The 10156-nt window shown below is 39.1% G+C and overlaps 1 non-coding gene across 1 annotated transcript; it reads left to right on the top strand.

Moving 5' to 3' along the window:
* The first annotated feature begins 532 nt into the window (after positions 1-532).
* LOC111753375 (small nucleolar RNA SNORA73 family) lies at positions 533-736 on the top strand. Its single transcript, XR_002788179.1, has one exon. It is a non-coding gene; the product is annotated as a small nucleolar RNA SNORA73 family (small nucleolar RNA).
* The last annotated feature ends 9420 nt before the right edge of the window (positions 737-10156 follow it).

The following is a 10156-nucleotide window of genomic DNA, read 5'->3' as shown; positions in this document are numbered from 1 at the left end:
ATTTACATTTTTTTAATTCCCTGTCTTCCATGTTCCACCACCATCTTCTGGCATGACATGCTTAGAACTAGATACCTTGTGATAAATACAAACATAGGTCTATCTCCTACTGATGTCTAATAACAGGAGTGAAAATTTGGTATTTTTGTCTAGAACAGACTGTCTTTGTAGTGTTTACTTTGTTTTCTGATTAGATTTTCACCCTCAGGCACTTCTAAATTCTCAGCTGTAGCACCTCCCTTGTCAAATGCAGAGTCACCTGCCTGATAGTGGCAGGAAGCCTGCTTGAGGTAGCTCTGTTCTCCTTACACCCAGTCGTAGCTCTTCCCTGCTCTCTCCTGGGCCAACACTCAGGGTGTGGGAGCTGCTCTGCTTTCTCCCAAGATTCTATTTTCTTTATTGTGGTAGAATACATGTAGTGTAAAGTTTACCATTTCAATCATTTTAAGTGTACCATTTAATGACATTGAGTGCACTTTGATTTCCTCATCTCAAACAGAAACCTTGTTCCCTTTAACAATAGTCCTCAATTCCAACGTGGATACCCCGGGAGGTCACTCTCCCCGGGCTCTGTCCAGGTGGCATAGGGGAGCATAGGGCTCTGCCCCGTGATGTACAGTCCCTTTCCATGACGTTGGAGAAGAAGCTGGGCCTTGTGTCTGCGCCTGCATATTCCTACAACTTCTCAGAGTCCTTTGGGCAGTGACTGAGGAGATAAACCATGCAGGAAACAATGTAAAAAAAAAAAAAAAAAAAAAAAAAAAAAAAAAAAACAATAGTCCTCACTGCCATCTGTGCTCAGTCCCCCAGGAGCAGTTAGCCTACTTGCTGTCTCTGAATTTGCCTACTCTAGGGGTCTCATATAAGTGAAATTAAACAGTAGGTATAATTTATCTAGGGGTCTCATATAAGTGAAATTAAACAGTAGGTATAATTTATCTAACTTCTTTCATTTAGCATAAAGTTTTCAAGGTTCATCCATGTTATAGTTTGTATCAGTATTTCATTGCTTTCCAAGCTGGATAGTGGTCCATTGTGTACACATATTATTATTTTTTTAATCCATTCATCTGTGGAGGACACTTGGGTTGTTCCCCTGAAAATATCTTGGGGTGCCCAGTGCTGGTTCCTCCCAGTTCTCTGTTCTGAGATAACATTCCCATCTGTTACTGTGTACCCCTTGTCTGCCTCAAAGTCATCTTTGGAAATCTGGGGGACAAGGGTTGGTAAAGAGTAAAAGGAAAGTTCACAGTCTTTATGGATGTGAGAGTGATACATTTTCATTTCTTTCTGAAAAGTGAATAATTTTTAAAAGTACTCTGGGTAAACAATTATGATCATGACATACGTTTCACATTTTTTGCTAGCTGATTTCATGTGTTTTCAATACTTTTCAATTCCTACAAATAGCTTTTCTCCTTTGTGAAGCTGGTGGAAGATATGCCGAGATCCTCAGTGCTGTAGTTATGCTGACTTGTGGCATCTATTATGTTTGGTGATTTAACTTCTGAATTTTGAGAAATGGTATATTTCTTATCTTTGGTACCATATTTTAAGTTTCAGAGAGGAGATGATTTGATATATCCAACATTAAAATCAGATACAGAAAATACATTTCACAAAGGACTTGATACATATTTGGCACTTCTTGAAACATTTTCTTTTACTTTCTGTCCCTTCCAGCATCACCCAACAAAATATGCAGATAGTAGTCAGTCATGCTATAGTTTAGCACTTAACAAATTGGTGTGTCTATTGATTCCAGCTTTTCTAAGAATCTATTATTTTATATTTGATACTAGAATGTTTGAAATGCTCATCTTTCCTTAAAACCACTGACATTCTAATTATGGTATATTCAGTGCCAATCTTAAGCTATTACACAAAGTTATCACTTTATATCAACTCAGCTGATAGAAAATGAAATTCAGGGGCAGAGTATGAAGATTTTTTCCTTCCTAAATCTTATCTTTCTCTGTGGGCCTGTGATTTTTCATCCCTGGTTTGTATCTTAAAATATTTTAGTGTGTGTTTATTATAGCGTCTTAACTCCCTGAGATTTACCAAGGACAAATGTAATCTTAATATTATATTGTGTTTCACTTCACAGGTTTGTTTCGTAACCTCAAGTTATTTCTAGTTGCAACTCGTTTCCTTTCTAAATGTGTTAATAAAATGCTTGCATTAGATTGGCTTGACTCCAGAATCTGATATGGTCATGCTTCAAGTAAGTGATAAAACTTGTGACAATCTAGCACTTGGAGATCTTTGGATGCATCCTAACTATCCAAGTGGGGAAACTCATAGTTCCTTATAGAGTTAAATTAAGGTCAAACCTGGTTTCCGACACGAAGTTCAGATGTATTGGCAGATCCCCATGCTTGCATTTATTATACTGTAATTTGGGGCTTAAAGAGTTATATCCAGTCCATCCCCAACATCTGGATAGTGTTTATAACGATCACATTTGATCCTAATGTAATTTTGTTGGAGAATTCACTAGAATTCCTCTGTTGGCTACATTACAACTGAACATGAGATCTGCTAAAATATTACTAAAAATGAGTGACTATCCATAGAGAATACAAAAATAGATAGATTTTGCTGCCCCCCTTCTCCCTTCTTCCCCTGCCTCTGGCCACTAACACATCATGTTCATCTATGTGGGCTTGTCTCTATTGATAAAATGGAGGTGACGCTTTAACAGCAGCCAGTATTTGTCAAGGATTTTCAACATTAAAAGCAGAGCAAGCACAAAAATCTTTCAGAGGTGATTATTGTATATATGCAATGACAATGGTGGCATCAGAGTCCATGACATGAGCTTGATGGCAATTTTTCTCTTTCCTTTTCCTTTTGATTTAAATGCTATTCCTTAGGTTAGGAAGACATTATCTACAAGGCACAGCCAACACGTTGATTCTGATCACTTTTTCCTGTCAATGGAACCCCAAATGAATCAAGTTAAAACTTTTAAGGGCAGTGAAGGGAGCCTTTAATTGTGTGAGATTGACGGGGGACATTTGGGAACTTTTGCAGTACAGTTCCAGGACCTCCCAGCCCTGCCAGCAGGAAGATTATTAGCATATTTCATGTAATTTGTGCATAGTAATGTGCCCTTCCCATGAAATAATTTTAACATTCAAAAGAGACAGATGGGAAGGGAAAAACCCGATAGGGAAGGACAGAGAATGTAACAGTCTTTGGAGAGGGAAAATTATTTCATTAAATCTAAAGAGCATATGCTTTTCTGATGTATAGCATATGCAAGTCTATGCAAATTATTTAATAGCGGTGCACTCAGAGTAATTTCCATTTCCTCCCTAGCTTATGATGGAAATATTCCTTTTAATCAGATTAGATGACATCCTCCTCAAACTTTTGGGGGTTTCAATTTAATTTACCATGCTAAGTAGTTAGGGTAATTTGAAATAAAGCAATCAGTGGGCTGAAAAGAATGAAGCCAAACCTCATTTCTGTCCTAGCCATGAGGGACTGGTGGGCTGTGTGAGCCCCACAGGATTCCCCCCTCCCCAAGCCCCTCCTTGTTCTGCAGCACCCAAGACCTCAGCAGAGTTTCCAATAGCCAGTTGTGTTGTTTTGATGTCACCTAGTCAGATCTGTTTCCCATCCACTGGGTTCACATGTGATGCTGCATTCCGTTAGGCCTCCCCTGACTGTCACAATTACGGTGCTGCCTTAAGCCATGATGCAAAGATGAATTCACACTCCTTAAAAACTTTTTCACCTAGGTATGTTGTGGATTTCTTTGAAATGGATTTCTGAAGAGGTCTGGCAGATATTTCATTTCACTTTGGGAAGGACTGACATTCCACCTAGTACCACAGATGGGCAAGAGTTACCAAGAAAAGTCATGGCCGGAAAGAATTTATGCAAGACACAGCCCTGAGAGGGACAGCCACATATCCATGGCATCTATGCTACAGAAGCAGCATTGGCCCTTGAGAGCACTGAGATTTGGGGGCACTGCTTACAGCTATGCAGGCTGTGTGCTACCTTGTTGCAGGGCAGGTCTCTCCACAAGTCATGGGGGAATCTGTATGATAATACCTGGTAATACCTGCTCTTCCAGAAGATGGCAGCAAGGGGTCTTAGAAAGGGAGATCTAAAACCTCAAGGAGGCACAGCTAGAACAACCAGAGAGGGTTCTTGTTCTCTTCTCTCCCAGTGCTTTTTCATGGCTGGTGATTTATGTGTGGGTGGGGAGAGTGTAGGTGTGGGATGGTTTTAATTGCTTAAACTAATTTCCCACATCAGCCATATTGAGACTGCTAGGGATTTACTGGCTGCCCACATATAAGAGTGAAATTTCATGTACCAAAATAGAGTTAACTTTTTTGTTTTCTTTTTATTCAAACGTGCTGCCCTTCCTCAGCCCTAGTTTCCTTTACTCCCTCTATTACAGACTGACTATTCAAATGGAAAATATGTTAAGTACCTATTGTGAATGCTATCCAATTTTTCTAATTTGGCACTTTTTATTCGCACATTTGTGCTATTTGCTCTGTTTTGCCCCATTTCCAGACTCCCACACAATCTTTTTTTGGTACTGGGAATTGAATTCAAAAGGCAGGCACTTACACCACTGAGCTAAATCCCCAGCCCCTCCCACACAGTCTTTTGAAAGCATTCATTTGATCTGGAAATTGAGGCAGTCAAAGGCCAGCAAACTCTACCTCCACACCCTTTACTGCCCTTCCCCATATGCATGGCCCTTCCTACCACATCTCACTCTGTCTGTATACTCATCTCTGCCCTAGAGTTTTGTTTGTCTCAAACAAAAAACAAAATAAAACAGAGTCTCACTATGTGGTTCAGACTGGCTTTGAACTCACTATGTAGCCTAGGCTGGCCTCGAAATATAGCAGTGATACTCCTGTCTCAGCCGCCCAAAGGCTGGGATTATAGGCGTGTTCCACCACACCCAGAGAGGGTTCTTGTTCTCAATTCTTGAAAAAGCACTGGGAGAGAAGAGAACAAGAACCCTCTCTGGTTGTTCTAGCTGTGCCTCCTTGAGGTTTTAGATCTCTCTTTCTAAGACGCCTTGCTGCCATCTTCTGGAAGAGCAGGTATTACCAGGTATTACCATACAGATTCCCCCATGACTTGTGGAGAGAGAGACCTGCCCTGCGACAAGGCAGCACACAGCCTGCATAGCTGTAAGCAGTGCCCCCAAATCTCAGAACAGACCTACCCTCAATTCTTAAAAATATGATGTAATCTTCTGGAAGTGGAGGTTTTGAAACCTCAGAAACAATGATGCTAAAATGTTGGAGCAGATGGTGACCCCACTTAATTTGAAGTAGAAGTGGCCCTGGGTGAAATAGGTATAGCCATATATACACAAAGCAATGAATAAATGACCTGGAGTGACTTATGTTCAAATTCTAGATTTGGAAGAAAAATTAAGTCACCTAATCCGGTGGTTTCAAAGCCTTACCATGAGCACCAGTGAAGAAATATTAACACACAGGATATCCACACACACATGCACAAATGCATGTGGGCATGAAGATGAATCTTTACCACAGCAAGAAATGTTACATCAGTTGTTTAAATCAAATGAAGATATTTCTGGCAAAGGTAGGGAGATCTTCCTTCTGTTTGTGTTACATAAGCATTTCTAGGAACTCTTAGGCGGTTATAATTGTCAGCTATTGCAACAGTGATGTCGTATAACAAGCTCAATCCTATAGCAATGACAGTAGGCTTATTGTTAAAACAGTAAGCCAATAACTAGTGACTTATAATAAGCATTTCTTTTTTATGCTCAGTTCTATGGGTTACACATGGCAAACATACTTAGATTATGGGTTCAGGTGTGCTTCATCAGTCTTTCATTCTTTTTCAACCAACATCTACCCAGAATATGTGTTTCTCAGGGAAAAATCCAGGAAATTCAAGCAATAAGAAAAACAAAAAACCAAAATCCACCTAAGTCTAATTCAGGTCTCTTTTTTTTGTATCCACTAAAGCAAGTCATGTGCCCACGACCAGAAGTGGGCATAGGAAATTATCACCACCCACTGGGGAGGGTATTATAAAGTTACAAGGCAAGTGGTATGGATACATAGTCTTGTTAGAGGTGAGTGAATATCTTAGTCCACTCATGCTGTTATAACAGAACACTTAGAATTGGGTGACTTACAAAGAATAGAAATTTATTTTTCAAAGTTCTGAAGGCTGAGTAGTCTCAGATCAAGTCACCAGTATCTGGTATCTGGTGAGGGATGAATGCTTTAAAGGGGAAGAGCTTTGTGACCTCATGTAGTAAAGGCTGAAAGGCAAGAAAGAATGAACTCTCCCTCAGAAGCCCCTTTAAAGCCCCTTTAAAGCATTTTGTAGCACCCCATTGATTGCTACTTTCACCAACATAAGAGTATTTGATTTGGGGCTGGGGATTTAGCTCAGTGGCATAAGCGCCTGCCTTGCAAGCAGGCAGCCATGAGTTCGATCCCTGGTAATTTGACTTTAGGTAATTGTCACCCTAATTATAAATATGGGCCATGACATGATAAAGACAATCACAAACATTGAAATAACTCAATTTTACATGACCATGCTGTTAAGATTATATTAATTTTAAGTATAATTTAAGTGAAAATTCTCAGAGAACTTTTTGGACCTCTAAGAGTACATCAGTGGATTCTGATATTAGGAAACACTGCCCTACTGAATGATTATAAAGATACTCAATATGAAACACCAAGTTTGACATTTCTGGAATGTTTCTAACACTGCTACTTGTTCATTTTATGGAACAAAGCCTACCTCATGCTGTTTTCTCCAGCCCGCACAGGTCAAGTTCAAAGTATTAGATAAGCAGATTGAAAATAAAAAGGAAATTAGTATTTACTGATCACCTAATAAATGTCAGATACTTTCTTACATGCCATCTCATTTATCACCAAAACAAAACTATTGAATTTCCCCCCACTTTTATAAAACTAAAAACAAAGACAGAGAAGTGCAATGATTTGTCATAAAGAAAGTAGATTTTTAAAAATACATATTGTTAATTGACAAGTTTCAAATTTAACAAGAAATTGCACGAGTGGTTCAAAGAACCCTACATTCTTTACCCAGATACTCCAGTTATATTTTGTAATTTTTTCCCAACAATTAATCCAACTCAAGGACGTACACGATAGTCTCTAGTGTCTTCCTTCTGGAACACATCCTGGCTTTTCATGACCTTGACATTCTTGAGCACTATATATCTGTACCTTAATAGAATGTCACTCCGTTTGTGGTTTTCTAATGATTTCTTATGATTAATCTCTGGCACAAGATTTTGGATAAGGTGTCTGTGTTCTTTCATTGTCTCTTATTGATGGGCATGTGATGTCTGCTTGTCTTATTGGTGCTGCTGACTTTAACCTTTTGATTAAGCTGGGATATTAGCTTGGTGTCTTTTGTCATTAATGAATACTTTGTAGAGAGGTAATTTGAAAGTATAAAATCTCATTCTACTTTCACTCATTTCTTTTTTAGAGATTTCCTAAAAGCATTAAATGAAGCAGCATCTGTAAAACCATTTATTTAGCACATGTAAGCAATCAAAAAAGTAACTATAATGATTGATATTGTTGTTTTCTGAGCTTCAATTTCATCATTCATAAAAGGGTAACAATAGCTACATTACAGATTTGTTATGAAGACTGAATGAAATTACATATGTAAAGCCCCCAGACTGGTGCCTGGCATTTGGAAAGTGCACCATAAATAGGAATTGCTGTTACTGAAAAGCAGACCTAAAACATCTGGAGAAGTTTTACAGATGCAAAATACCACTTCACCTAAGGAAAATCAGGCATGCCTCTCTCTATCTCTCTCCATCTTTCTCTGTCTCTCTGTCTTTCTGTCTCTCTGTCTTTCTCTCTGTGATGCATGTATGTATGTGAAAAGCCAGTGAATAGGTGCTTACCACTCTCAGAGTTTAAGTCTTTTTTCTTGGATCTCTACTTACTGCTCTGGCTTGAAGGAGAAGGTATACTTAAATGTAATTGGTTTGGTCAAGTGCAGTGATTTAAGGATGCACTCACATTCCCTAATCTCATTTTTATCCACTTGCCTCTAACGGGGATTCTAATCAGCCTCCCTACTGATTTACTTCACTTCCTGTAATAAAAGAGCACTCAGAAGTGACATGAAAGCCATGAAAGCGGTCACAGAGGGAGTAGCACCTCAGCTGAAATGGATCGAAAGCTATTTTTAATAGTAAAAGCAACAGATCAGCATTCATGTTTGTAAGTTAATAAGTCCTGTCTTAGCTTAAATTTTCTGTTTTCATCTCAAAGCAAATAGCATTCAGTTGGTCTGCAGCCAAGCAAGTCCAACTTCACATTAAGTTTATCCTTCGTAAGACAGATGACTTTGGACATTTAGGTCTCAAAAATAGATAAACAGAGCTTGGAAAACTTCACCGAGTGGCTGTCTCAGAGAGAGGCTTAAGTGGCTTGATGCCAGCCTAATACTATCCTTTCCCACTCATTCATAATAAGTGGCAAGGCATTTCATAATTGGGCATTTTATGAAACCAAAATCATCAGTTCAATACTTTAAACATGTTGGGGTGGTGCTAAACCTCAAATAATCCAACAGGGAACGCAGAAACTTGTTTACATTTGGTATGCCAGGCACTGTACTCAACATACTACGTAGATTATTTTATTTAATTCTCAAAAAATATTGAGTGGTAAATATTCTTCTTATTTCAATTTATGGACTAGGAAACTGCAGTACAGAGCCTGCTTTTGTAAGGTCATCCAGCCAGTGATTCACGAGGTTTCCCACTGAGGCAGCCTGACCCCAAAGTTCAAGCTCTTATTCTCTTCTAAATACCAGAGGGATTAGATTTTTGTTATTACTGCTCTTTTGTTTTTGATACTTCTATTTGATTATGAAGCTGTCAGTTGCACTGGGAACTCACTTCAAGCCAAGTAATGACATCAGACAATGCTGAATAAAGATTGCTTCCGAATTCTTTCTGGACGCAGACCATTTCCTGGTACCCTGCCCACTGTGCACACAGCACCAGTCCAAGGCGCGAAGCTGCTGGTCAAGCATCTCATTTTTTAAAAAACTGCTCTGAAGTGCCTACTGGGTTTGTTACTGTGCATTTTTTCAATCATATCATCTAGCCATGTGGCTTGTTTAGTTATCCAGCCTCCCTGAACCTCTATTTCTGAATTTGCAGGCTGAAGGATTGAATAAGTTCTATACTATTTCAGTTCTGACCTGCTGAGTTTCTAAATGGTAGGAACTATTTTATTATTCCTGTTTCTTGTCTTCTCCAGGAATGTCCCCCCTCCCACCAACCCCTGGTCTGCCCTTGGCGGTTACTCTTTTTTCTTCTTTGTCTGGAATTACTTTCTTTTCTTCCTTTTTCTAATTTTATCTAGCCCACGCTCTCTCTCCCCTTTCTTTCTCCATCTCCCCCGACCCCTTTTACTGTTGCTTTTGCTCCCTTGCCCTAACCTTTCATCTCATTTTTCTTTTTCTTTCTCCTCTGTCATCTGCACCACTCCTCTCTGGATCTGGTCTTCTCCCCTCTTTTCATTCATTGCCTATCTTTCTTTCATTGACTGTAACATGCCTTTTTTTTTCCCTGAGCTGTTGAGATATGAATAATTCTCTAGTATATAATAGGAGAATCAGTCAAAAAAATTCAGATTGGGTGATGCATTTGTTTCAAAAGAGAGCAATGAACAGTGGGATAATAGGAAGTTTGGGTAGGAAAAGAAATCATTCTGGTTTCTTGTGTTGCCCAGATAATCTTTTCATTACCACTGCAAATACTATACCATCCCCTGCTGGGATGGTATTTCTTGATGACAGAGTTGGCCAGTTCGTATTCAGAAGAATCAATTTTCTTGGGTCTGCCATGTTTCTGGTGTTCTTCTGGATAAATCTGGGCTCCTCCTACAGTAAAAATAGCACTTACAATTGTTAGTTTTGGGTTGAAACAAGATGATGACCCTTAAAAGACTCAGACACAAACACCCACTTCAATTACACTGGTATATCAGGTTGAAAAGACAAGAACATGTAAGTTGGGTTTGGGTCTGAACAGACACAGCTGGAGATGTCAAATATTTTATCTTGTATTTTTCTCATTTTACAAATCTGTTTG

Source organism: Cavia porcellus, unplaced genomic scaffold, assembly GCF_034190915.1.
Source record: "Cavia porcellus strain 051 isolate PalLab524CR breed Dunkin Hartley unplaced genomic scaffold, mCavPor4.1 scaffold_8, whole genome shotgun sequence".
Classification (NCBI taxonomy): Eukaryota; Metazoa; Chordata; class Mammalia; order Rodentia; family Caviidae; genus Cavia; species Cavia porcellus.
This window is presented reverse-complemented; position numbering and strand designations above follow the sequence as displayed.